At 31.2% G+C, this 6,614-nt stretch overlaps 1 pseudogene; it reads left to right on the forward strand.

Annotated features, from left to right (window-relative positions):
- The first annotated feature begins 803 nt into the window (after positions 1-803).
- On the forward strand, positions 804-4,765 carry LOC117909819 (annotated as a pseudogene).
- The last annotated feature ends 1,849 nt before the right edge of the window (positions 4,766-6,614 follow it).

Raw genomic sequence — 6,614 nt, forward strand, 5'->3', positions numbered from 1 at the left:
TTTGAATTAGTTTTGTTGCGCTTTGCTCAAGATACCGAGGAGTGAGATGCTCGATCAACTTATGGGGGTTGAAAGGGGCAACGCCCCTTGGAGATTTTTTTTTTTAATGAGGTGAATGATAAGTTTACCCTTATTATATATATATATATATATATATATATATATATATAACCCTTTTATATTTTAAGATTTTATTTGTTTGATGTAGGTGTTTTGGAGAGTTTCACTATTATAACTCTTATTGTTACTTTTAATTAGTGGATTATTGAGTGTTGATCCACTCTGTGGATATAGGGATTACATTGATCATCGAATCACGTTAAAAATCTTATATTTTTTTATTTTTTGTGTTTATGTGTGTATGTGATTTGGTTAACAATTGTATATTCAAAATAAAATCTTAAAATTTACATACAAAATAATTAATATTCTAAATTAATGGTATAATTATTTTAATTTTCAATTCTATTTACAAATTTGAAATTCACTCTTAATCTCTGTTTTTGTAAAACCAAATATTTATTTTAATAGTTGAAGTAAAAGCCTTCTTACATTAGTATTTCTTAACTAATTTGATTTCCTTGAGTATTCAAATCCAAGTTCTCATATTTCAATTCTCAAATTTTCGTATAGGTTATAAAAATTTAAAAAGAAAAATACAAGTTTTAATTAATTAATTAATCGAAAGGAAAAAAACTTTTAATTAATTAATTGAAAGTACATAATTTGGTGTAGTTTTTTAAAATATAAAGAATTATAAAATTTTGTAAAATCAGAAAATAATGAGAGGAGAAACACACCAAACAAGCCACATTAGGGGGGAATTTTGGAGCTTCACCGCTTAAACCCTGCGCATCTTATCCTTGAAAAACCCTCGTCCTTGTAGCTCAATCCATGGCGTCCTGGTTTGAACCCATCATCTGAATTACCCTTTTCTTCGAAAAGCTTTCGTCTTTCTCACAAATGTCGTCTACGTATCCCACCCACTTCTTTACTGCTTCCACTCCCCGTCGACCTTCCTCTGAAATGTCTCTTGGAACCCATTCTCCTTTTCTTTCCAAATTCGAGGTATGTTTTTTGTTTTTTGATCTAAATCTGATGTATAAATGCCTGTAAATTTGTCTTTCGAATATCTTGGTTATGTTCAATTTGGGACTTTTGTTGATTTTGAAGTTTTATTTTCTTTTTATTTTTCTCGCCTGCTTTTGTTATATGAAGCCTTGTTTGGTTGCTGAGAAATGAGAAGAAAACCAAAGATATGTGGGTCTTATTTGGGGATTTTATTGATTTGAAGAGTATATCTTCTTTATGCGTGTTCATTGTGTTTATGTATTTTTCTGTTCGGTTGCTCAGAAAGGGTAGCAAAAGTAGAGAATTAAACTCTTGAACCTTTTATTTTTGTCTAGTTGGGTTCGGGGTAAATGAAAACCGCGGCTAGATGAATCTAATATAACCATATTAGGCTTAGTTTAGGTGAGTTCTGACATTCTGAATTTTCAATTGCCTGGGAGGTAGGTTGGATTTTTTTTCTTTTTTCTTTTTTCCTTGGTAGAATTCATTTCATATTGTGCTATATGGCATTTGTGAGGTATCATGGTTTATGTTATTCCAAAGAGTGTTAATACATCCGTCTTCTGGTAAAATCAATGGGGCATGGTGCTTTGGTCCTTCAATAACCATTCTGTAGTTCAATGATTCTCTTCATAAGTATGGTCTTTTGTTTGGATAGAAATATGTTGCATTACTGTTGAAACATTTATAATGTTTGTCATGTGTTAGTGAGGAACAAAATAATCTATTTTCAACTTTTCATTTTAATTTCTTTCTATACTGAAGTATCTCTTTTAGTTGACAAGATTCTCTGTTGTACCAGGGATTGTCATGGTATACAAAGACAAATGGCTGCATTTTAAGTTTTAAACCAAATGGGCAATTTCAGAATGCTAGGTCGAATCTCCTGTCTAAAATAAAGGTGACTGCAGGACAGTCCGGTGGCCCTGCAAAGTTAAATTTGGATGCTATCATTGAGAAGGCAAGAACATTGTGGGATAGTTCTCCTCAGCCAGTCAAGAGCTTCCCTTGGAACAGAACATTGGGGAATTTTATTCAACTTATCCTTGATCTCACTTTGGCAGTCATCAAATACTTATGTGCACCATTGCTGGCCGTTTCCTCCCTCAGTGAGATGTCCTACTGTGCGCATGAAAAGAAATTATTCCTTGTCCCAATTCCACTACTTATTGGCATTGTTGTTGCTGGGCTTCTAAAAGATGCTGCCTTGGAGCTATCTCCATTTCTCAAGGTTGAAATATTTATGTGCCATGAATTATATATTTAGGATGCCTAAGACACTGTTTGGTTAGTTTATAAATATGATCTACTGAAAACTTCTTGTTAAACATTCAGTGGGAAGTAACATAAGCTGATGCTGAGGAATAGGTGCTCCTGACATTTAAATACCTGAAATTGACAGAAGTATCCAGAAATTTTGTGAATGTTGCTACATTTCCACATTTGGTGGATCTCATCTATAATGCTTCATCTGAAAATAAACCAACTAAATTAATTGCAACAGATTATTTTTTTCCTGAATCATATATGATATATTTCTGAGGATTCTCATAGAATGTCGAGGTTCATCTTATTTGATGGTGCAATATTTTGAAAGAGGAGATCATTCTGATGAACACTGGAAATGGTGGATTCCTCTCTTCTGAATATAGTCATTATGTTATGTGTACCAAAGTAACTAGTCTGCCATATATGGACTGTCCATGTAGTATCTCATAGTTATCCTTTCAGTTTTGAGTGTCTTCTTGGATGGTTGTAGAAGCCCATGGGTTCGAGATGTACCTTGTTTTGGGTGGGTTGCTCTTGTAGGTTTTTTTTTTTCAAGTGCCCTACATTGATTTGACTGCATACTACTAAGACCTATCCTTACATGTAAAAATGAAAGGAAATTCTAGTTGGATATTCATTTGACTGTAGTTTTACATGTTTGATTTTCAGGATGCAGAAGTTCCCTGGCATCTGATTGCAATTGCGATTTTCTTCACATTGCTTAAATTGCCAGGCCCATATTACCCATATTGGGCCGCATTTTCATTCCACACTTTGCAAATGGGGGATTATTGATGACTCTGTGGTCTCTGTTTTTGTGGTATAGAAGGCCCCGTGAAACCGTTCTTCAGCAGAAATCTTTAAATGGCAGTGGTTCTATGCCAAACACACCCTAACTTTATTGGGACATCCCTTGCAGCAGGTATTAAAGGCTGTCCCTTGAAGAGAGCGTGTGTATGTGTGCATGAATATGTTTCTTTACTTAGATTTCATGGTTGGCATTAATAAATTGGTTTTATTTATAATTCAGATTCTTTGATGAACCAGTTTCTAAGAACATAGCATTTACCAACATATTCTATCTTTTATTAGTATTGTGCGGGTATCCATAGACTAGTCTTGCTCCATATTTGTTAAGAAGATTGTGATGGTATTGATGTTTGTATTATGTGCTTGCCTCTCATCTTGTTCTAGCTGATGATAATCTGATGGTTCGAATGACTATATAATAAAGTAGTGTTGACCTATGGTGTCCTCACCTCCACCCCCACACCCACCTGACACCATTACAAATTGTTCATCTTTTCTTTACTTTGTTAAATAGCTAATTTTTCCTGTATCGTGTTTCAGAATCTTCAGAACTGAACCTCAAGAACTGAGAGTTGGTTCCCTAATGTAAAATGATTGGCATGGTTGTCTCAAGTGGTTGGGATGATGCTTAGTGAGTTGAGTTCCTTGTAGTATCTTACTATCACATGATCCATGGTTTTGTACCTTACATCAACCATGGGCAGTGAAGTCATTTAGTAGATTTTTAATAGAGCAATTCCTCTAACATGTTAGCTTCTTAAGTTTGCAAATCACACTGCCAGCCTCCTCCTTCTCCCTCTTTTTTTGGGTGAATTAGTCAAAAGCTTCTCTTAGTGAAATAAACTTTTTCAACCATTGCATTAAAATTGCTGCTATCTTGGATTCCCCTACATGTTCCTAGAAACCTTGGTCAAGATCATATGTATGACCAAACAAGTTTGTCTATTTCAAATTATTTGTTATTCTTCTCTCATGTAGTTTAAGAGCTTCATGGCATAATAAATCCTTGAGGTTTTCTGACTTGTTACAGGTGATAATTGTTTTTATTGATGAAGGTTGGGGTGATTGGGCAGTCTACACTGCTGATCGATCCATCACTTGACACAGGAGATGGTGGATACTGATAAGAATTTGACTAATTTAGTGCTTGGGCACCTGGGGAAAACTTGATGAATGCTAGACATGATGAGCTCTTTTACGCAATTCCCTTTTTTCTTCTTTTTCCTTCTGAGAGTAGAAACTACAAGGGGATTATAAAGCTTCTTGCTGTCAGATAGCATTTCTTTTGTTGTTATGGTTATAGTAGACTTGTAGAATACTAAATGAGTAAATCTCTTATAGAGAAACAGAAAGAGAGTCTCTGGTTTCTAAATATTTGATCTTTTTGCAGACTGTGGATCACATTTATAGTGGGTGGAACTGTGGAAGATGATTGTGTTAAAACTTCTATGATGGTTCATTGTATAATCCAACTGATACAGGCCGAGTGACTGAGCTTGAGATGATGGAGGGAAAAGAGTATAATTATAGATTTAAGATTTCCATCTCATGTGGGCTAGCTAAGCGAGACGTGCCTGTCACAGAAAATATTCTTTTATTTCCTTTTCTATTTCAATATGGCCTTCCATGTTCCTGTGAATGGGTTCGTTTTCTCAAGCTGTTTTCATTTTGTGTAGCACACGGATGTTCGTGCTCAAAACCTCTCTATTACAAATATATTTTTCATATTTCCTTTTTTGAAAATAGGAAGTTTAGGGATTCTTATGCAAAAGGTTGAGGGATACATGTTCGATAATTGTTCTTAATTGATAATCAATTGAACACCGTTTTTAAGAATTGTTTTAGAAGATTGGTTTTTGCGAAATGTTTTTAAAAACATTCATAAACATATCTTAGGAAATTTTCACTTCCTTAAATATTTTAAATGTTGAAAATTATTTTAAGATCATAAGTTCTTATATTTTATATAGAAATTTTTATTTTTAAAAATAAAAATAGAAAGTATAATCTAATGTAACCTAAGAATTGTTTCATATTTGATTGTAAATGATTAAGGTCATGTTTGGTTGTTTGAATACGGGTAAATCATATTATCATTTATTCTATCTCATGTTACTCCATCACAAAAACAATGAGATATGTTATAAAATCTCTTTTATATTATGAGATATGATAATTCTAAGTTATATATATATATATTGATTAAAAAAATTAAATTTATAGTTAAAAAGAATTAATATATATATATATATATATATAATATATATATATATATATATATATATATATCTTATTGATACTTTATGCAAGATATCTCAATTCTTTAATTTTATCTGGATTTTAATAATATCAATTAATCTCAACACTTTTGTAATGAGTAAAAGATAACTAATCTCACACAATAACATCAAATATATAACATTGAAAAATCATCTAAGAGTTTCTCAAGAACTCCATAAATATAAAAAGATTATGGTTGAATGATAGAAAATAAATCCATTAGACCTAAAAAGGAATTGTAAGTAAAATATAGTGTATGATTAATGGCTAGTATGTAATGTGAATGGCTTTCTTGATTCATGAAATTTACTCAGTTGATTTATGCATCAACCACTTTTGATTGAATCATAAGTATGATTTTGTTTATGGTATTGTATCTTTATTATTAATATATATATACTTGATGCCTATTGACGTAACATATATGCATATAAATTATGATTTTGTATCAATAATAAATTGGATTTTGCATATAAATTGTTGTAATATTATGGTTTTCCAATAAACTTATATGTTTATCTATTATATAATACTTATAATAATAGTTAAATATTGATTTATCACAAAATAATGTTTATATGATAATTATATTATCATGTTGGATTTCGTATCATTTATAGTGTGTTAGTCACCAAAGTAACCATACTAGGAAGTTTGATGCACATCCTCTAAAGATGTAAATGATGTTTATTACAAAATTTTAAAATTCATATAAGTAAAGTTTGTTAGTCTCCAAAGTGACAAAACTTGAGTGTTTCATGAATTTCAGATTATGTATGCTTGCAACATATTTAAGTACTTCTCGAATAACTATATTGAAGCTCATTAATCATAAGATATTTAAGAATTTACCCAAAGGTAAATTAACCATTTTATAAATAATGAATATGATGAGATAAATCATATGCTTTAGTTAGACTATTTGTACATCCAAAGATTGTAAATGTATTTTTAACATGGACTATAAAGTTATCGGTTAAAAGAAAATATTAAAAGTATCATTATAAGTTATTATATATTATAATATCTGTCAAAAGGAGAGTTGCAATATATATGTTGTTTGTTTAAATTATTTATTTGAATCTGGCTATTTTTTTGTTTATAGTTTATCAAGTTTAATCATGAAAAGCATGATATTTTATGTTACAATATTATCTTCAAATTTACTAATTATTTTGCAATAT

This window comes from Vitis riparia, chromosome 3 (genome assembly GCF_004353265.1).
Source record: "Vitis riparia cultivar Riparia Gloire de Montpellier isolate 1030 chromosome 3, EGFV_Vit.rip_1.0, whole genome shotgun sequence".
Classification (NCBI taxonomy): Eukaryota; Viridiplantae; Streptophyta; class Magnoliopsida; order Vitales; family Vitaceae; genus Vitis; species Vitis riparia.